This window comes from Siniperca chuatsi, linkage group LG8, assembly GCF_020085105.1.
Source record: "Siniperca chuatsi isolate FFG_IHB_CAS linkage group LG8, ASM2008510v1, whole genome shotgun sequence".
Taxonomy (NCBI): domain Eukaryota; kingdom Metazoa; phylum Chordata; class Actinopteri; order Centrarchiformes; family Sinipercidae; genus Siniperca; species Siniperca chuatsi.
The window spans coordinates 29,627,638-29,650,594 of record NC_058049.1 but is presented as its reverse complement, the minus strand read 5'-3'; the positions used below and the strand labels follow the sequence as shown (position 1 = coordinate 29,650,594).

The 22,957-nt window shown below is 40.9% G+C and overlaps 1 long non-coding RNA gene across 2 annotated transcripts; it reads left to right on the top strand.

The window, feature by feature from the left end:
- Positions 1–10,400: 10,400 nt before the first annotated feature.
- LOC122880407 lies at positions 10,401–13,859 on the top strand. Of its 2 annotated transcripts, none has more exons than XR_006378924.1 (3): positions 10,401–11,416; positions 11,753–12,047; positions 13,296–13,859. It is a non-coding gene; the product is annotated as an uncharacterized LOC122880407 (long non-coding RNA). The 2 variants fall into 2 exon arrangements; XR_006378923.1 differs by having other exon boundaries at positions 11,672–12,047.
- The last annotated feature ends 9,098 nt before the right edge of the window (positions 13,860–22,957 follow it).

Sequence of the window (22,957 nt, the reverse complement as noted above, 5' to 3'; positions counted from 1 at the left end):
TAAAACTTGAATTGGCTACAAGAAGTTTTTAAAATCTTAATGTGCTTATATTAAAGGTGGGGGATGCAATTTTGGAAAAATCCAATACCACGACAAATACCATGACATAGAGCGAACAACGACACAGCAAGTAATGTAACTAATGTTAGCTAGATTGTGGGTTAGCAAACTGTCCTTACAGTTGCTGCTGCGAAGCTAACAGCCAGAGAGGACGAGACGGTTTCCCAGAGCCAGCACAGCAGCTCCAGACAGCGATACAACTCTCCTGCTACTATAGCTAACATCACAACAACAGCATATCTTGGCAAACTAGAGAGTAATCTGAATGTCCGTGGGCAAGTCATTTAATGTTACCTGACACACAAATCATGGCTGGAATGGATGGAATAGTGTTGTGTGGCTCAGTCCAAGCCACTTTCTTTGTTTCCCATTTACAGAGCCAGGGCTGTGTACATACACTGGAGCTTTTTTCAGAGCACACACAGAAAGGACAGCTAGAGGACCGTGAGAAGATATTTGCTGAATTTGACAAAAAGAATCGCATATCCGTTTAAGGTGCATAACATTGTAATGTGATCATACAGAGCAAAGCATAAATGTTATTAACAATTGATTCTGGTCATGCACAAGCTGTACAATACTACTGTACAATACTGGAAAACAAATCATATTTTGTCTCTCATTTCCCACAATGACAACACCTTGACCAAATGTATATATGAATCTGAAGAAATGAGCCAATAGCCCACCTGGGCCTGTGATCTGCCAGATTGGTTTTCCATTCTGCCATGAAGACAAGGGAAAGTATTATCATTGAGTGGAAAAGGCCATAATACCTCACTTCATCTATGTATTTGAGCCCTTTTCACCACCAGTAACATCAATAATACTGTTTCACTAAACATTCCCATACTTATAAAGATAAGTACCCATGAAGCCATATTCCCAAAGGTAATTTCTGTTGGTGGACCAAAAATCGATAAAAGAAAATGCAAATGAATGCTTGTTTCCACCCACTATGTGATTATTAAGTGCTGGTTCATCAAGATAAGCAGTAGGTGGCGCCAATTCTCCAATCGGGTGCCATTATACATTACAGAAAAAGAGGGCGCAACAAGATGACATAACTGAATGAACGCCAAACAGTTAAAAAACTGTAGAAAACACAATGTAAATATGACATTTCTGTTTGTTTCATGTACTAATGTGAGGAAGGTTACAATTTCCTCATCATTTCACACAGATCTGACAGATCACAGGTCTGCTGCTATTATTAAAATCGAAAATGGGCATAAAAACAGGTGGATGGAAATCCAAACAGCTCAGCTAGCGTGACACCTAAGAAGAGAAAGTGACTAACATTAACTAAACTGGCTGATAAAATAATACAGCACATCATAAATATAACATTAGCTAACGTTAGTCCTGTTAACTACTAGCTACATGCACAACGTCATGCAGGCTAATAGGCAGCCTGGGCACGTAACGGTAGTGAATAGTGGATTGAGCTAAGCTAGCAGCTACATGTTGACAAAAATATAAATATTTTTAACCCCTTACAATATCACAGATCGTTAAACAAAAGCAATCTACGTGCACCAGTTCAAACATAACATTATTGCTATTACTAAGATGGAAGTTATGTGTAAACATACCTGTGCACTGATTTTCGGTCTTCTCTGCTCCCGCTCTGTCTTCTCCATACACTTCAAAACTTCCTCTCCCGTTTACTAACCGTGGATGTTGCCAAGCTGTCACTCCGATCGAGACTGGCCAATAGAGACATGTCTTACATCTTTCAGCGTAGGTCCCGCCCATGAGAGTCAGCTCAACAGCAAGCAAAACTTTTGGGTTCAAAAGCAAAATGTTTGGATTGGCATTAAGTGTGTTTCAGAATATATTCTCAACACTACTGAAATATAAGATACATAAACATATTGATTGTTAGCAAAAAGTCAGCTATCAGCTTTTTGTTTTTCTCATAGAAACCTCAGCGTCTCTCCATGGCTTTAATCTGTTTGCTGCTTTTAAAGGAGATGAGAGGAGCTCATGTGATTGGGAATTACTGAGACTCGCCCCAACTCCACCTGCTTTTACTGTATTCCTCTTAGCAATAATGTATTCAGTCTCTCTTCTGTATTGCTCCAAGCTGTGTCTGGTTTGCTCTACTACCAACGGTTTCCAAAACTGCAAAAAATAGTTTGTCTCATCCACATGTGCTTGTATTGGGAGATTGCGCTTGCTTTTGCCCTTGTGCCCACTTTCTAGAAAGTAGGGCCCTTGGTGTCCCAAACTGGGGGAAACACTGTCTGTTTTAGCCTGTACTTATAAAGACTTTGCTGTCTTTGAATGGCACTGCAAGGATTAACTGTAAGTTCAACAATCGATTTTTTACCTACACTTTTATTTGGCACTTGTAAAGACATTCAAGGCTACTTTGAACAAGAATGCATGTTCAGTCCTCTGCTCTATCATGACATATCCCTGAATGTATTTCTATTGTGTCCATGTGCTGCAAACTACACCGTCAGTTCATAAGACAAATTCTATATGCAAAACAGATGACTTTAGAGCAGTGCATGCTGTAAAACAAAAGCTGCAAGCAGAGTGACTTTTTCTCATTACTATAGAACTGTATTCCTGCAGTCATTTGGAATTATTCCAGTTTCATTTCTGAAATAATATATTCAGATGACTGGACGTTGAGATTTAACCTGATTAAGAACTGCTGAATTTTTACTAACACAGAAAACTGGAAATACTTTAAACAAGTTTTACTGATTTTACTGATTTCCTCTTACTTTGAGCGAGGAGGAGAATGTTTCCTGGTTTGATGTAGAGTAAGTAGGGATATTTCCAAATAGGCTCCACATCAATATTCATCCCGATAAGTCACCCACTTTCATATTTTTACATTTCCGATTCTAGCTCGTTTTCCACCACCGCCAACCCCCCTTTGTGAGGCGTTCTGTATAATGTCTTAAAATCCGGGCAATGAGGTGGGCCACAGTGGAATACAAACTACTTGAGCTCCCTGTGTATCCCCAAACTGTGAGTTAAAGTTACTTTGCTTCTGGAACAAAAAGAAAAATACCCATCGTTCGCTTACAAACTTTAAACTACCCTCTGCTGAAACCCCCCTTGATAATGCAGAGGTAAGAAAGAATGTTCTTGGTTTGGTTACGGACAAAGGTAATGTGTGATCTCCCCAAGGAAACTATGTATGTGTGATCTCCCCTAGAAAGCTGTTAAAATGTTAATGCAAATGGGTGGAAATACAATAATATTGAACTGTGTGTGTCTTACAGGCAGCCTAATTTGGAGGAAAGTTAGGTGAGAGGTATTCTGCTCCATAAGCTTTAATGGTTCTAGCAATGCATCTCTCTTTTCTTTCTCCGTCTAATGTCTATCTATCCCCTGTGTCGCTCCTCTTTCAGTTACTCTTAATTAAGGGAGGAGGCTCTTTTAATCTCAGCACACTGTGCACTAATGACCTGCAGGAGGCTGCACCTCCCACAAAGAGCACCGAGAGAAAAAAAAAAACAGACAGAGGGACAGGGTTGAATCAGTGTCAGCGTACAAGTGTCTTTGTCTGAAAGTGTGTCTGCGGGTGGGTGACGCTGCACACGACTTATGAGAATGTGTGAGTTAGGGTTTAACTATGTGTATGTGTCCCCGGTGGAGGAAGGGTGAGGGGTCAGGGGTCACCTGTGGTCTGACAAAAGGGGCCTGAGCCCCCACAAAAAGTCATGTGCCTGGGAGTGGGGGCTGGAAGGAGAAGACTTATTACCATCAGCTCTCGCCTGGCCTCTAACAATGACGGATCAGCATCTGTACATCCCGACACACTGACACTTATCCCTCAGCGGGAGAGAGACCATGACGGAAAGCACCAGAGAGGGAGGGGGGTGGTTGTGGACATCTGTAGATATGTAACAGCATGTTGCGGCGCTGAGCAGTGCCTGCTGTTAAGCATCAGCAGATCGGCTGATTTAGGCTGCCATCCATCTGCATCTCATTGCAGCTATTCAATGAGTCCAATTGGAAAAAATAACCTTAAAGTGAAGGGTGAGTGCTACACGTACCAGCAGATGAACAGGTGCAGTGCAGAGCTCAGCCTTTGTCAGTCTGGGCCAGCATTTTTGTCTGTTCAACACAGTGCTTCTACGCAGAATAGGATGTACTAAATTAAGAAAGTTGAATAGAAACATGTTTAATAGTTATTTAAATTAGTTTTTTAGATGTTAAATAAATCATGTAGTTGAATTGGTGGAGTTTAAAGGATAATTCAATTTTTTTTTACAACTTGGGTCTTCATTATGAAAGCTAATTTTTGACCATGGAAATAGTAGTTTGTCAAAATAATCTACACTCAAGGTCTTCTTACTAGCTTTTCACTGAGTTTTCAGCCGCATCTCACTCTATTTATCAATAAATAGAGTTTTCTCTTGGCTTACTTAGTTTCCAGGTGATTAAAGCTCAAGTCGGATTTTAGATGTGGCTGAAAGCTCTGTTTAGTAAGTGGACCTTTGAGTGTAGATTATTTTGGTCTATAGTTTTTCCCTTCATTTTTTTCCACTTATAATACCATTGTACTCCCTGAAGTAATGGCTGAGATCTGGGAACACTGGAAGATCAATAATCTTCTTGTGCTTCTTACTTATTAACTTGAGTAAGTAGTACAATGTTATGAGTGAACCCAATGTTATTATTTCTGATAGGAATGATGGCAAAACTATGAAAATGAGATCCAATTATGCTTTAACTGCACAAGAGTTGAGAGCCATCCTATAATGTTGACTTGGTGCATTGTTATCTGGCACAGCCATGGATAAATTAGCTTGACATAGATGTCATTTCAAAAAGGCTGTACAACAGATGACTGACAGTTCTCTCCTTCACTCAGACATCAACATGAACTCCTCTTATGTCTGGCTGGATGAATGCAGAGCTCTCTGGGCTGTCATTTGTCTTTGCTTCTAATTTTCATACTAAAAAAAATAAAATAAAAAGCATGGTGTCAAATGTGTCCAAAACTATCAAGCTATTACTATGTGAATAAATTTGATTCACCAAATAGGTCATGCAGTAGCAGAATTGTGTGTTATTTTATACCTGCAAGCGAATTTTTAATAGTTGACATATTAGATATACGTGACAAATCACATGATCATCGGACCGTTTGCTGATTAGTCTGGTGTGTTTCTGACCCGGCTAAACTGATGACTCCAAACTCAAAAATCATAAATATCATCAAAAATGAGCTCTCCAGATTGAGTCTGGCTGTGCAAGTCTGTAGCTGTTTGGACTTTCTGAAATGTTGGGTGTATAACCACTTTGACCTGCAGAAGAATCTTTTTATGTAGAAAAAAAATGGTGCATTTGAGTATTTACATGTTACAAAACGTGTTTTTTTTAGCCTTGAGAAGTTTGGTCTTGAGAAATGTATTTTTGTCTTCCATCTTAGTTGACCATACAACACTACTGAACAGATGGGAAAACTGGGTTAGACTGGGTAGTTCAAGTCCTGTATCTAGAATAGGAACAAATTTGGCAACTATGCAACATCATATTTGGAGTTCCCCAAAGCTCACCGCCTCTCTTATTTAACATTTACTTCCATTAGGCCAAATTATGCAAAACAATAAAATCAAAATAATTATGCAGACGACACACATTTACCTTGCTTTGTCATCAAGTGACTACAGTCCCATATATTGTATGGGACCCATAGATTGTCTATTGGACTATAGATATCTGCAAGTGCATTGAACAAATAAATGAATGGATGCCTTTCCTTGAGACAACATGAAATATGGCCAATGGCAACAGACACCAAAGGCTCTAAATATATTTCTTCAGTCTTTCTGTCAGTTTTTCTGACATTCAAAGCTTAATTATTTAAGGTTTTTTTTTTAGAGCTCTGTGGTTTGCTAACAAATGCTGTAAATATGCGTAACATGTAAAAACATTTAATTTTGCAAAAGCAATGAGAGTAAATGTTCATTACAATTACAAATAAAAGACAAAGGAATCTATGAAATGCCATTGCACAGATTTGGTCATAGGCATCTGACCAAATGAGGTAAACCCTTGCAGAGGCAGGCGAGAGAGAGGCTACATGTGTATGCTCCCCTTGTTTTCCCTCACTTACAGATGAAAATATATAGCTCTTATGTTTTCTGTTGTCTACAACATCTGCTCTCCCCAGCATTGTATCAAGTTACATCCTCAAAACGAACTTCGCTTGCAAGTCCCAAAGTAAGTTCAATTACCAAAAGGACTTTTAGTTTGGCATCAAAGACCTGAAACAATGTCCTACTGCGCACTATGTTTGACATGAGCACTCAGGGATATTTCATATAGGGACTCTGTCCCTATAGCCTACGTGAATTGTATAATGAATGTGGTGGTCCAAGTGAGGTGCAGCTACTCTCTTTTTTGCATCTCTCCCATTTTCTCACTCTGAAAACACTATGGCTTATTATAATAGGAGGAAAAGCAAAGGAGTTAGGAAGAGAAGATTAGAAATGAAAGCAGTGGGCAGGGGGTGAGGGCATGCAGCGATGTGGGGCCCGTCCTTTAGGCATGACTAATGAAGAAGGTGTTGTGACTGATGACTGGGGCTTTCTCATGGAAATTAGCACTGGCAAAGTAATTAGGAAGCTCTTTCATTAGCTTAAACACAGCTAGGCAAAGAGAGGCTTCTGGTGTATCTATCTCTCTTTCTACAGCCTACCCCACCAGAGAATCCCTCTTGGGAGCATTGGATTTGTTTGAGCCTTAAGTTTTCATTAACAAACCCACTGGGATGAATGGGGAAGAAGAAGAAAAAAGAGTGGCAGGGAGAACTGAGGAGAAAAAGAGAGCACATCGCACCAAATCAGATCATTAGGGTGTTTTCTCAAAGTTATTTTTATCCCGCACAAGGCTCTGATTCAAATTAATAGTCAATTAGCCCGACTATTAACATGCATGCCAGAACTCACTCCTGTATGTAGACGAATCTCACCAGAAACATGCTCCTCAGTCATCTGACATTTCAACTTTTCCTAATGCAAATCATCTTTTCCTTTTCTACCCCCACTTATCTGTCTTTTTTTAAATGTAGGCTATGTGTTGAGTTGCTTATGAATGATTCAGGAATGAGCATGCCGCTAAGTGTTTGTGGTTCTTAATGCAAATCAGTGGCTGCTTTTAACGTGTCCCTCCTCATCAACACACAGGTACTGGCCCCCAGCATAGCGCTCACTCTGGCCCACATTTCAGCCATATGCTTTTGCACGAAATCTGCACAAGCACACACTGAAGGCCCCTGTCACTGTGCCCTGCGGCTGCCTATACACTTTCCTCAGTAGATGGAAGTGGGTCTGTCTGGAGAACATGAGCTCAATAGATGCCAGGAGACTCTTTAGCTGTCAGAAAATCCTGTTTACTTTTAATTTTTTACAGCGCGCCATAGCCCCACTCTGGGGCTTTCTCATCCCTGCTACACTTCCAAAAACTTGTACCGCCTGCACTTGTGCTTTTCCCCTGTCTATTTCTCTTAGCGACTCAAACCAACTGGCAAATTTGAGAGCCAACTTGAACAAATATATACTTGCTGTTGTTTCTACAAGCCCAACTCTGTCTGTTTAAGGGAAGAAATGGCTTTTGTTGGTGTTTGGCTGAGCGTGCACCACATGAGACTCACTGATGGTGTTTGATTGAAGAGATTCTCTTAGGTTATCTGACTTAGACCTGAATTTCCTTCAAAACCGTGCCTCTAATGGAGATTAAAAAAAAGCAGAGGATCATGCCAAGGTCATTAGCTGGTTAAACGCTGAAGTCTTTAAGGTTCACTACATGAGGCCCTTGCAGTTTCCTCCCCAGGACCAAAGTGGAACGTGTTTAGATAAAGCACATGTGTCTGAGAATCATTAGGAGTGGCCTGGTTTTGGGCCATGTAATAAGTATACCCTTTAGTACCCCCTTCCCCTTGGGCCACCATGATAAACACAACTGCTGTTTTCACTGTCTGGACCTTTTAATTAAAGTCGTAAAACAAGATCCTACAGTGATAACTAATAGCACTGGATTGCCTGCAATAAGTAGTTACTGTAAAACCCTATAGAGAATATAAAACTGTGGTGCACCCAATTACTCACTGAGAAATTTGTTTGCCTGTAAAGTTGGTAAGGTAATAGCTAATAATGGAAAACAAATATGATGACTAGCCGCCACTTTTACTAACTGCAATATAACAGCACTTTAACATATCATTATGGAATGATATGGAAAATGTGTTATTGCATCAGCTTATTTGTTCTGTTGTAATAAATTACATGCTTGCTAATTACATCTGTGCATTAAGTAATCCGTTTACAGTTTAATAACCAGTTGATTGCCCCTGCAATGCCACGCCGATGAAATATAAACAGTGACGGGGAATTGCACACCAAAGAGCAACAAAGTGAAGGAATTTTAGAACAAAGATTAAACTGGAGGAAAGCCGGTCTCAGGCCCTGCCTCGGACCACAACAAGAGGTCTAGCCTGCTCTGAAAGCTGACCGAGGGATGTATATGAGAGTTTCCACGCAAATGGTCCTAAAATTAAGAACACGTGGCACTTTGGTCAGAAAGATTCTAACCCCTCGCCAAAAAGGAAAAGAAAAAGAGAGAAAGAAAAGTCAGCGCCTGCCTCACATCTGCCAAGACAAACAGAAAAGAAGAAGTGGAGGCCAGGCAAAAATATGTCACCCTTGGCTCTGCACGTGGTAAACATTCAACTCGAGCCACATAGGAGGCCTTTGTTTGCTCCTCCTCCCCCTCTGACACTCGGGTCGGTGCAGACTCCTTACTTGCTGCTGTCGTCCCTCTATTGTTCTGCTAGCATGCGCCACCCACAAATGTCAGTTTGAAAAAAGACAGCTTTGTGTCTAATGAGTTGACACTCTTGCAGGTTGTGGGCAAACTACGTGTTAGTGACCCATGCAAGGAGTTCCCTCTGTGCAAAACCTGGTTAACTTTGAGAGTTTTATGATTGACACCAAAGCAAATACTACTGCTTGAGGAGGCACTTTGCTACTTTGTTTGTGCAGGGCAGATGACCAGAGAGAAAGGGTTTGAAATGTAACCAAAATGACACATGAAGAAGGCGTTTGCTTAGAATCTGGCAGATACTCTACCCTTTTGAAGATAAAGAGAAAGAAGTAAAAAGGGGTGTGGTAACATGAACAAAGGTGGGCTGATATAAAAAGGTAGCATTTGGAGGTTTGGAGGATATTCCTCTGTTACAACAACTGGCTGGATGCTAATCTCCCAGTCATAAGGTACGAAAATAGGGCATAGACCAGGCGAGGCAATTGTGCAACTTCCAAAACAAGTGATCAGGTATCAGGGCAGCATATGCCAGACGTGTGTCCATCAGAGAGGCAGAGAGGAGAGCTTTGGCTCTGTGACAACATGAATACAGGGAAGGGCCCGTTGTAAAACTGCCTGTGATCATCCTAAACAGGCTATTCGTGCATGAAACATAAGACTACCGCAAGTCTTTTGAGACAAGCCAGAGAAGTCAATTAGCCTTTGTGGCAGACAAAACCAGCCAGCAGAGGCCTCACAGACGAATACCTTTGTGGTGTTTGTCAGCAGTGCTCTAATATTACAGAGCAGGGTCGATGACAACTTGTTGCTTGCAGAAAGTATCAATGAGATGTTCTTGATTTTTGAAGTTCATGAATATTTCATGTATGAAATAGGGGTGTCGCTATATACAGGTATTAACGATAACCATGTTATTTAAAAATGAAATAGTCATATCATGCTAATAATAACTTATATGATAATATTGTGTAAATAATCCAGCGTATCTTAAATAATTTCTGTATCTTTTCTGTTCTTGCTATGTCATAGTAGGTGGCAGTAATACACCTTCATTCTGGTTGCCACCTGCCATAATGTGGAAAAAGTAGTAGAAGAAGTTGCTGCTAGCTAGCTAGCTCCTACCACAGTGTGTGGCTTCTTCTGCTGCACAATCATGTTGGAGGAGGAGACGACAGACGAGAGTGAGACATTCTATCCACACCCAAAAAAAGTTAGCTCGCCAGCGTGTTCATAGACACCCCAATCTGCAAATTTTGATCAACAGTATCCGCAAAAGAGGGCAATACCACCAAATTGTTCACCCACCTTCGCCTCCATCATCCTGCAGATTTTGCTATGGCAGAGAGAGTAAGTTGCAGTTAGTTTGTTAGTCCTGAAACATGAAATGTTACATTAAGGTCTTAGTTTTTTGGGTATCATGGTGTTGGAGGGACTTGACACAAGTTTTTTTTTTTCTCCTGGTTATTTGTGAAGCAACGTCGAAGAAGCGAGAGGACCAGGTATTCAGGTCAGCTAACGTTGTTTGAGTCAATGGAGAAGAAAAGTACAAGTCAGGATGAAGCCATCACTAAATCTTCAGCCTACTTCATAGCTAAGGAGATGATGCCCTTTAGACGTGTAGAGAGGCCAGGATTTAAAGCACTGATGAAAACAGTTGCTCCAAAATACAAAATCCCAAGAAGACAACAATTTTCTGAAAAAAGAAATCCCAAGCATGTATCTCTTTGGCTGAAGCCGAAAATTTTGCATTTACAACTGATCTCTGGACCAGTAATACGGACACCGCTATATAAGCTTAACAGTTCACTTCATCACACCAGTATGGGAAATGAAAGCTGTATGTCTAGAAACGTCTTTTTTACCTGATGACCACACAAGTGAAAACATTAAACAGACATTTTTGATTGTTTGCCCTGCCCTGATCAGTTTCACCTGTGTCTCGTTATCTCCCCTCACCTAGTGTATTTAAGTCTGTGTGCATTCTTTGTCAGATCATCATTGTCTCTATGTCAAGCGACTCGGCCTTTGTGCCATGTGTTCCCGCCACTGTGTTTTGGAATACTTCTCAGTTTTGTTTGGACCTTGCCTGTATCGTTGGACTCTGTTTGATGTTTGCTCCCCTTGGACTGGTTTGGCTTTGTTGGACTGTTCTTGTTTTGTTTTTTTACTACTGCCTGCCTCTCCACGCTGTAAGCCTTTTGTCTTTATTAAATGGTTGAAGCTGCACCTATTCTACTTGTGCGTCTGCATTTGGGTTCTATTACTGCCTTCCTGGTTCTCTGGCTTGACTAACAATACAACAGCTGCATTCAAATCCCTCCTACCATCAACCTGGCTCAGCTGCTTTAGACATTTAAATCTTGCACTTGGAAAGGTCTTGAAGACTGACCAAGTGGATGCTGCTGTGAGGGCTTGCTGAAGTATCATCCAAGGATTTAACCACTCATGGAAGAGAAGGAGGGAGCTGGCAAAAAACAAGCAGAACTAAATCTCTCAACATATCTTGATCTAAGACATTATGATTAGATGGGGGTCCACATGACATGATTTCCAGGTTGGTTTGAATTTCTTGGACATGACAATATGCTGTCCCTAGAGCTATGCTGAAAGTGTCAGCATAGGCCTACTCAATTTTAAAAAGGAACTGAGTGCATGAATGTACAATAAATGTAAGAAAACAACATATATAAATCAAGAAATGTGTTTAAAGTTTCTTTTATCATGCACTAGACACTTGTTTGCCTCTCAATCATTGTTTCTCTCATTCAGTTTCTCTCTCACCCACTCTCTCTCTTTTCCTCACTCTCAGACACACACTTCCTGCACACTGTTCAGCAAACCTGTTGTGTTGATTAAGAATTAGAATTTTTTTCTAATTTAATGTTTGCAGGATTGTTGAACAGCACATTGCAGTGGCAGCTACACATGACAGAAGTACCAGGCACCTTGTGCTGAGGAGGTCGTACATCTTGACTCACATGTAAGGTGCTGAAGCCACTCAGAACTCTCTGATACCCTGGGTGCAGGGACCTATAGCTCAAGCTCTTCCCTAAGACCTGTCCTTCAGCATCTGACTGAATCCATCCTGGCAGAAGAGGATGACGACAGCAGACTGGTGAGGAGCATGAAACGTGCCATCCACAAGCTCTTTCAATCGTGGTATGAAGCTTCGGATATGGTTACAGGTGAGTAGCCTGGTACCACAAGTTGGTACTTACTCTCCAACCTGTGAATATCATGAAATCCTCTGACTTAACTGGACATCCATATTAGTTTTAAAAATTGTATTCATGTTATTTTATTACTACTCTTGAGTTGCTAATGTTTCCATCTGACTTCATCTACAAACAACACAGCCTGTGTACTGGACCTGTGGTTCAAGTTGAACTTGCAATCAAGACAGCTAGAGCAGCAGGTGACACAGGAGTCTTCTGCCAGGGAAGGTAGCTCTCAGACTCTCTCAGGAGTCTTCTTCCAGAGGACAATGTGAAATGGAGTTACCAGTGTCTCCAGCCCTTAGCCATCAAAGGGCTTGCCTGGTATCATAACAATAAAAAAAAAAACAGCAGGAGAAGGAACAATCAGTAGACATGGTGAAACAAACAGCAGTCCTAGAGATTTCAACATACACATCCATGGCCATCATTCCTGTGGATAAAGACCCACTACAATGGTGGAAAACTAATGAGGAGCAGTTTCCAAGGTTGGCAAGACTGACACGGAACGTCCTTTGTATTCCTTCCACCAGTGGTGCATCAGACTTTTCAGTTCCTCGGAACAGTCACAGTGTTTCGCTCCAGCTTAAAATCTGAAACTAAACATGCTTGTGTTCCTTCATAAAAATTTCCCATAGACAGAAGGTAAAAAATAGAGAAACTATGTTATGATATGGTCCCCGCAGTGGACATTAAATCACAGTATTTCAGAGTGGTTAGTTGTCGGCCTGTCTCTCTCACAAACTGTCTGTCCTCTGCTCCCACAAGTGATTTTGTTTCAGTTGACAATGTCAACTTGACATTGTCTTGATGGCAGATGTAGGGCCTTGTGGATCTTTTATCAGTTCATCTGGTTACCTTTTACTTTTCCTTAAGTGTAAATGTTTTGTATGGTTTTATAAAGTTATGATTACAGACTCTCTCCACCTCCCCTATTCTCTGAGTAATTAATTTGCCATAAAAGAGACAGAACACACAATAAACAAAGTTAAAGTTGCATTTGACTGATAGCATTAGTTTTGAAACTGTCTAGATATTGCTATAACATGATTATCATGAATTATTTTGGCCATAATAATTGTATAATGATATTGTGAAACAACTTTAACAAGAGCCTAGTTTATAATCCAACTAATGAGCTGAGGCTACAAACGTCTCTAAGTCCTTTTGTAGAAATGAAGATTGACGTTTCTTTTTTGTTTTTTGTTTTTTTTCCAGGGCAAATCATCCCAGAACACACAGACCTTAAAAAGTGTGTTTTCTTTGAGAGCTGATTTTCAAGGCATAAAAGGACATCTAAAAGCCTCTTTTCAAAGCTTGGATAAAGTCAATGGTGGCAGCATATACCTGGCAAGACAAGGGCCTTGTATGCAGTTCGAAAACCCCATTACCAAGTCAAAATCTCCTTTAATACCTCCAATATGAATGAAGTCCTGGGGGAAGTTAACAAGACTGCACCCCAGGTAGAAGCAGGCGCTTTATGGATGGGCTGACAATCCGAACTGATCAAAGACAAGAGGAGAGCAAACAAGATGTTTACAGCAGAGAAAGGCTGACTGGCTTTATTGCATGAGAACAGCTCAGCATGAACACTTGTGCATATGATGTACATAACAATGTAGTAATTACAACTTGTACTGAATTTACATGAAGAATCAATTTCTCTTTTTCTTTTTTTTAATGCGACACAGGCCTCCAGTATTTATTCTAACAATACACAGATGGCTGTACACTAACATTTATAAACACATGAAAATTATGTTGATGCTGAGTGCTATTCAAACTGTGACAACCATCCTGATGTTAAGTTGTGTTCTCTACAACTATTTATCACAAAAATAGTAATACAACAGCACAACACACTGTTTATGGACAAACTGTTATAAACTTTTTTCTGTTAAAATATTGGCATATTGCACTTTTTATTCTGAAAAAGATTTCAGAATAACCAGGGCTATTTAAAAATGAAGAAAAATGAAGAAAATGGCAATAGCATTTAACACTTAAATTAATTAAACTCATGTAAAAGTTAGGTTTAGGTGTAGATCCATCCATTATTTATGACCGCTTATCCTTAGGTCTGTCTTCTAAATCTTCTAAATTCTCTATCTCATTGTTTCTAAATGTAGCAGTTGAAGCAGTTCAGCATATTTGATGAAATTGATGTACTTGCATGAGTCTTGCAATTTTTACTTTGTATCCACATGGTTGAGTGCACTTATTTTAAGTCGCTTTGGATAAAAGCAGCTGCTATATAAATGTAATGTAAGCGTCATAATCAGCACAACATAGGATTTTTTAAGCAATAGCAAAAAGAGGTGGGCCTTGAGCTGTGCTTTAAATGACATTGGATCAGATCTGATTACAAGGAGTTGCAGTAGTTGAGACAAATGGTAATGAAAGCATGGATTACTTTTTTACAATCTTGAAATGTTAGGAAGTGTTTTATTTTGACTAAGGATCGAAGTTGGAAAAAAACTTCCTCTCACTGCAGAATTTATCTGTTTGTCAAATTTAAAAGCAGAGTCAAAAATTATTCCAAGGTTTTATGCATATGGTTTCACAAAGGATGACAGTGGGCTGAACTTCGCACACAGAGTGCTGATTGATTCAGGGGGGGGGGGCAAAGAGAACCACCTCAGTTTACATTCTTTAATGTCCTCGAAACAGTAAAATAGAGGCTGCAATGACTGAAAGCTGTGGCATTTTAGCAGGAGTTTATCTGAGGATTTTCAGTCAGGATTTAGAATGCATCATAGCTCAGAGACAGCACTGGTGAAAATTACAAATGACCTTCTAATTGCATCAGACAAAGGACATGTCTCTGTACTTGTCTTGTTAGATCTTAGTGCTGCATTAGACACCATTGACCATCACATCCTATTACAGAGACTGGAACATGTAATTGGCATTACAGGAACCGCATTAAGCTAGATAAATCCGATCTATCAGCTCGATCTCAGTTTGTACATGTTAACGGTGAGTCCTCCATGCACGCCAAAGTTAGTCACGGAGTTCCACAAGGTTCTGTGCTTGGACCAATTCTATTCACCTTATATATGCTTCCTTTAGGCAATATTATTAGGAAACGCTCCATAAACTTTCATTGTTATAGGGATTATACCCAGTTATATTTATCGATCAAGCCAGATGAAACTAACCAGTTAGCTAAACTTCAAGCATGCCTTAAGGACATAAAAACCTGGATGACCTGCAATTTTCTTATCTTAAACTCTGATGAAACTGAAGTTGTTGTACTTGGCCCCAAACACCTCAGAAATTCATTATCTAAAGATATAGTTACTCTAGATGGCATTGCCCTGGCCTCCAGCACCACTGTAAGGAACATCACAGTTATCTTTGATCAGGATATGTCCATTAACTCCCACATTAAACAAACTTCAAGGACTGCCTTCTTTCACCTACTTAACATTGAAAAAATCAGGCACATCCTGTCTCAAAATGATGCAGAAAAATTAGTGCATGCATTTATTAAATCTAGGCTGGAATATTGCAATTCCTTATTATCAAGCTTCCCAAATAAGTCCCTTAAGATTCTCCAGTTGATCTAGCATGCTGTGGCATGTGTACTGACAAGAACTAGAAAAATAGATCATATTTCTCCAATATTAGCTTCTCTATACTGGCTCCCTGTAAAATCCAGAATAGAATTTAAAATCCTTCTCCTCAACTACAAAGCTCTTAATGGTCAGGCACCATTGTATCTTAAAGTGCTCATAGTATCTTTTTACTCAACTAGAACACTGCGCTCTGAGAAAGCAGGGTTACATGTGGTTCCTAGAGTCTCCAAAAGTAGAATGGGAGCCAGAGCCTTCAGCTATCAATTCAATTTAATTCTATTTATATAATGCCAGTTCATAACAAAAGTTATCTCATTGCACTTTTCCTTTAGAGCAGGTCTAGACCATACTCTTTATAATATTATTTACAGAGACCCAACAATTCCCACCATGAGCAAGCACTTGGCGACAGTGGCAAGGAAAAACTTCCTTTTAAGAGGCAGAAACCTTGAGCAGAACCACACTCAGAGTGGGCAGCCATCTGCCGCTGCCAGTTGGGTTGAGAGAGAAAGACAGAGAGAGAAAGAGAGAGAGAGAGCAGGAGGTAAGAGAGTAGCACAATGTAAATTCCACATAGAATTTAAAAATAATAATAATGTAATGGTAGTGGTAATATTAATAAAATAACAATAATAATAATAATAATAATATACTAATAATAATAATGAGACTAATAATTGTAGTAGTGGTTGTGAAGCAGGAATATGGGGGAAGTAGGAGGCCCGCAATCATAGATCCAAACTCTACAGCTTTGGAGGCAGAAGTACCTGAGTGACAGCAGGAGAGAGGAGAGAGATGAGAAAGCACAAAACTGCATTATGGGAAGTCTCTCAGCAGTGTAGGCCTATAGCAGCATAACCATGGCTTTTTTTCTGATTGTATGTAACTTTGTTTCAATATAATATTCAAGTCCCCCAGTTTTTTACTTTTCTAAAAGGATGTTATGTAGCACCCCCTATTGTAAAAAATGTCAAGATAAAATGGGCATTTATACCTATAAGCGCCAGCAGATAAAATTTACCCTGATAGAGAATGTAGTCATTTTCGTCGTATTAATTTTGCACATTTAGATAAACATTCTATTGGCCCTTTTGTCTACTACCTTGCATGATAGAGCTGTGTCAGGTCATAGGCTAACCTTTGAATAAGAGAAAGAGAGTTATGAATGCAAAACAGGCATTAGACTTGTTAAATGCATGGAGTGAAGGAGGGTCTGATGGTGGTCCCGGGTTGATTCTGACGTGTCATCATCTGACAGCAATCCAGAGCCTTCGCGAAAAGTGAGGCAAAACAATTATACTTATATTAGCAAATGTAGCCTATAAATATTTATGAAATAGACTTAGTCTAAAGTAGTCTCTGACACGGGTGTGTTTTGGTCAGGGCAATGCCATCTAGAGTAACTACATCTTTAGATAATGTGTCTCAGAGATGTTTGGGGTCAAGTACAATAACTTCAGTTTTGTCAGAGTTTAACATCAGAAAATTGCAGGTCTTCCAGGTTTTTATGTCTTTATGGCATGCTTGAAGTTTAGCTAAGTGATCAGTTTCATCTGGCTTGACTGATAGATATAATTGGGTATCGGCTGCATAAGAAGTTTATGGAGTGTTTCCTAATAATATTGCCTAAAGGAAGCATTTATATATTCTTTAATACCAAATCAATTCTAGTTGGGATGGCGTCTAAGAGACAGGTTGATGGCTTAGATGAAGAAATTGTTGAAGGTAGTTGGAGAAGATCAATAGGAGAAAAGCATTGTAAATATATATATCAGATTTTACAGCTGTTTCTAAGGTTCCTGTTTTTGAGGATAAATAGTTGCCAGTTGAGGGCAGGACGTGATGAATTTTTTCTCTAATAATTAAAACTTTATCATTTGTAATTTTCACCAGCATTTCTCTGTGCTATGATGCACTCTAAATCCTGACTGAAAATCCTCAAATAGACTGTTATTATTTAGAAAGTCACATAACTGGCGACTGCTTTCTCAAGGATCTTAGAGAGAAAGGGAAGGTTAGATATAGGTCTATAGTTGGCTAAAACCCCTGGATCAAGAGTGGGCTTTTTAAGAAGTGTTTTTTTTAAGAAGCGGCTTAATTACAGCTATTGTGGCACATAGCCTGTTAATAAAGACAGATTGATCATATCCAGTAAAGAAGTGCTAACTAAGGGTAAAACGTCTTTAAGCAGCCTAGTTGGAATGAAGTCTAAGAGACAGGTTCATGGCTTAGATGAATTAATCGTCGAAGTTAGAAGGTCGATAAGAGCAAAGCAGTCGAAATATATATCAGGTTTTACAGTTGCTTCTAAGGTTCCTGTGTTTGAAGATAAGTCGGTACCGGTTGAAGGCAGGACTTGATGAATTATTTCTTTAATAGTTAAAATGTTATTATCAAAGAAGCTCATGAAGTCGTTACTACTGGGGGCTATAGGAATACATGGCTCAATAGAGCTATGACTCTTTGTCAGCCTGGCTACAGTGCTGAAAAGAAACCTGGGGTTGTTCTTATTTTCCCTCTATTAATGATGAATAGTAGGCTACTCTGGCATTGCGGAGGGCTTTCCTATATGTTTTAAGACTATCTTGCCAGACTAAACGAGATTCTTCCAGGTTGTTGGAACAACATTTCCTTTCAAGTTTTCGCAGTGTTTGCTTTAATTTGCGGGTTTGAGGCTTATACCATGGAGATAACCTTCTTTGTTTTATTATCTTCTTTTTTAGAGGGGCGATAGAATCGAGTGTTGTTCGCAGTGAGTCTGCAGCACTATCAACAAGATGATCAATTTGGGAGGGGCTGAAATTAGCATAGGAGTCCTCTGTTATATCGAGACATAGCATTGATTTAAATGCAGATTGGATCGCTTCCTTAAATTTAGCTACAGCACTATCAGATAGACATCTAGTGTAGGAGTTTTTGCTAATGAGGTATAGTCCAGTAATAAGAGTTTAAAAGTTATTAAATAATGGTCCGATAAAAAAGGATTCTGTGGAAAGACTATTGAATGTTCAATTTCAATGCTATATACCAGAACAAGGTCGAGGGTGTGGTTAAAACAGTGAGTGGGTTTATGTACACTCTGACAGAAGCCAATCAAATCTCATAATGAGATAAACACAGTACTAAAGCAATCATTTTCAACATCCACATGAATATTAAAATCACCTACAATAATTTCTTAGTCTGTTTTAAGGACTAAACTTGATAAAAACTCTGAGAATTCAGATAAAAATTCAGAATATGGACCAGGAGCGCGGTACACTATAACAAATAGAATTGGCTGTAGTGTTTTCCAGGTTGAGTGTGAAAGACTAAGAACAAGGATTTTGAATGAGTTATAATTTAGTTTACGTTTAGGGCTGATTAATAGCCTTGAGTCGAAGATGGCTGCAACTACACCTGGTGTGTGTGTGGGTATTAATGTTACTGGGGGGAGTAGATTAATTTAGGCTAACATATTCTTCATAACCCAGCCAGGTTTCAGTAAGACAAATTAGTCAATATGATAATCTGATATTAAATTGTTCACTAGTACAGCTTTAGATGACAGAGATCTAATGTTTAGAAGTCCACATTTAATTCTACTGTTTTGTTGTGTTATTTCAGCGGTGGTATTTTTTTATAGGTTTTTATGCATAACTCCTCTTCTGTTAACTTTTGATTTAATTAATTTAAGTGGTCAAGGGGCAGACACTGTCACTAAGGAGTTCTGGGTGGGTAAGAAGCGTGTAGGACTGCAACTCTGCCTCCTGGTCTCAACTCTGAGTTGTCATGGTTTAGGTCCACTAATAAACTCGGCCAGATTTCTAGGTATGAGAGCTACTCCATCTAAAGTGGGGTGAATGCCGTATCTCCTAATCAGACTAGGTCTTCACTATGACTATGACTTGACTATGGTCGCTGTTGTCTTCTTCACATTTCTCAAAATGGAGCTGCCAATAATCAGAGGTGGTTTCTCAGTGGGTGTGTTGCTGAGTGGGGAGAACTTCAGAATCAGAATCAGAAATACTTTATTGATCCCCGTAGGGAAACTCTTTGTTCCAGTAGCTCTTCTTTACGTCAGTGCACAAGGAGAAAACGATATTATACACTATAAACAGGTCAGAAATAAATTAAGTAACATGTTGGTATAAGTATAAGATAAACTAAGTGTCGAGTACCAAGTGGGTTTACTGGTAGATGGTGAAGTACAGTATAAATACAATGTCACTAATTATGTAATAAATAATAGTAAAAGCGGAGGTGCATGTACTGTCGAGAGTAATTGAGGTATATCCGTAACAGTAATAAGAAAAACTAACAAGGGAAAACTAATATTGCACTTGAGTAGTAAACAGAATATTGCACAATTATTATTAAGATGTAATGCTCAATGTCCAGTTTAGTGACCTAGGGTCAAACAGACTAATCCTTAGAGGGAGGAGTTAAATAGTTTGATGGCCACAGGCAGGAATGACTTCCTGTGGCGCTCTGTGGTGCTCTTTGGTGGGATGAGTCTTCCGCTGAAGGTGCTCCTTTGTTTAGCCAGCACGTCATGGAGCGGGTGGGAGACACTGTCCAAGATGGCGTGTAGTTTGGCCAGCATCCTCCTCTCTGACACCACCGCCAGAGAGTCCAGCTCCACCCCCACAATGTTACTGGCCTTACGGATCAGTTTGTTCAGTCTGTTTGCGTCCGCTACCTTTAACCTGCTGCCCCAGCATGCAACAGCATACAGGATAGCACTGGCCACCACAGACTCATAGAACATCTTCAGCATTGTCCGGCAGATGTTGAAGGACCTCAGCCTCCTCAGAAAATAGAGGCGGCTCTGGCCCTTCCTGTAAACAGCCTGAGTGTTCTTGGTCCAGTCCAGTTTATTATCCAAGTGTACTCCCAGGTACTTGTAGTCCTCCACAATGTCCACACTGACCCCTGGATGGAAACGGGGTCACTGGTGCCTTGGCCCTCCGTAGATCCACAATCAGCTCCTTTGACTTTGTCGCATTGAGCTGCAGATGGTTCTGCTCGCACCATGAAACAAAGTTACCCACCACAGCCCTGTACTCCGTCTCATCACCACCGCTGACACATCCCACCACAGCAGAGTCATCAGAAAACTTCTGAAGGTGGCAGGACTCTGTGTGGTAGCTGAAGTCTGTGGTGTAGATGGTGAAGAGGAAGGAGAGAGGACAGTCCCCTGAGGGGCCCCAGTGTTGCTGACCACGCTGTCTGACACACAGTGCTGCAGCCGCACATGCTGTGGTCTGCCAGTCAGGTAGTCCACAATCCAGGACACAAGGGGGCGTCCACCTGCATCGCTGCCAGCTTCTCTCCCAGCAGGGCAGGCCGGATGGTGTTAAAAGCACTGGAGAAGTCAAAAACATGATCCTCACCGTGCTTGCCGGCCTGTCCAGGTGGGTGTGGATGCGGTTAAGCAGGTAGATGATGGCGTCCTCAACTCCCAGTCGGGGCTGGTAGGCGAACTGAAGGGGATCCAGGAGGGGTCTGACCATGGGCCGCAGCTGTACCAGCACTAGTCTCTCCAGGGTCTTCATTATGTGGGAGGTCAGTGCCACCGGTCTGTAGTCCTTGGAGCCACTGGGACGTGGCGTCTTCGGCACAGGAACGAGGCAAGATGTCTTCCACAGAATGGGGACCCTTTGAAGACTCAGGCTCAGGTTAAAGACGTGTTGAAGGACTCCACAAAGCTGGGGGCACAGGCTTTTAGCACCCGGGGCTAACGCCATCGGGGCCTGCAGCCTTGTTCGAGTGGAGCCTCATCAGCTGTCCTCTCACCTGGTCAGCAGTCAGGCACACAGCAGAAGTTACAGGTGGGGAGGGGGAGTCGTCGGTCTGGAGAGGGCCGTTAGCCTGATGGGGAGGGGGGAGCAGAGTACTCAGAGGAGCTTGAGGGCCGACAGCAGCTGAGTTAGAGGGGGGATGACCAGGAGCCGGTGTGTCGAATCTGTTAAAGAACAGATTCAGTTCGTTGGCCCTGTCCAAGCTGCCTTCAACTCCTCTGCTGCCAGTCGGTCTGAAGCCAGTGATGGTCTTCATGCCGCTCCAGACCTCCCTCATATTGTTCTGCTGGAGTTTCCGCTCCAGCTTCCTCCTTCCTCCTTGTTAGAAATGTGAACAGTTTGTTGGTGATCCGTGGGCTTATGCTCGAGGCTATGCTTCCTTTGGACAGTCACCCAGCCTCCCTGGTTTCCCGGATCGGGAGCTGCCATGGAACAGCTAACAGTAGCTACATCTGGTCAGACTGCACTGGCTACTGGGGGCTGGCTAACTACAGCTAACTATCTAGCTCATCCGAATCAGATTCCCTTTTGAGTTTGGGAGGCAGACACCATCTCCACATTTAAGAGTAGTCGTAAGACTTATAGTTATGGCAGGCTCAGGTGAGTCCTGAAGCATCCCTTAATTATGCTGCTATGGGCCTAGACTGCCGGGACTTCCCGTGATGCACCTTTCTCCTCTCTCCTGCTGTCCTTCTTTATCTGTACGCATTCATATCCCATAAATGCATGTGAGTAACTCAACATCTCTCTCTCTCTCTCTCTCTCTCTCTCTCTCTCTCTCTCTCTTTCTCCTTCTGTCGCTTTCAGCAGGTATTTCTACCTCCGGAGATGTAGAGTCTGGATCTATGATTGTGGGCCACCTACTGCCCCCATATTCCTGCTCAATACCTGCTACTACAATTATTATTATTAGTCTTATTATTATTATCATTATTATTCCTATTACCAAAACCATTACATTATTATCATTATTATTGTTTTAAAATTATATGTGGAATTTGCATTGCGCTACTGTATGCTCTCTTTCATCCTGCTCTCTCTCTGTCTTTTTTTCTTGCAACCCAAATGAGCTGCAGCAGACAGCTGCCCACCCTGAGTCTGGTTCTGCCCAGGGTTTCTGCCTCTTAAAGGAAGTTTTTCCTTGCCACTGTTGCCAAGTATTTGCTCTCGGTGGGACTTGTTGTGTCTCTGTAAATAATATTATAAAGAGTACGATCTAGACCTGCCATAGAGGAAAAGTGCAATGAGATAACTTCTGTTATGAATTGGCACTATATAAATAAAACTGAGACCAAAAAAAAGAGAAAAGAGGTTAGACTTGTACTTTGCTTGATGATCAATAAGTCATAACCTAAACAATTCCAAGGCATACTGCTTTGCAAAATAATAAGCCTTTAATAAATGGGCTTAGTGCCTATGCGTTTCAACTCACAGTCTTCTTCAGGGCATGTGAGAACAAATGGCGGCGGCTCACAGATATACCAAGGCTGGTGTCAGCTGTCAGGCAATCAGAGTA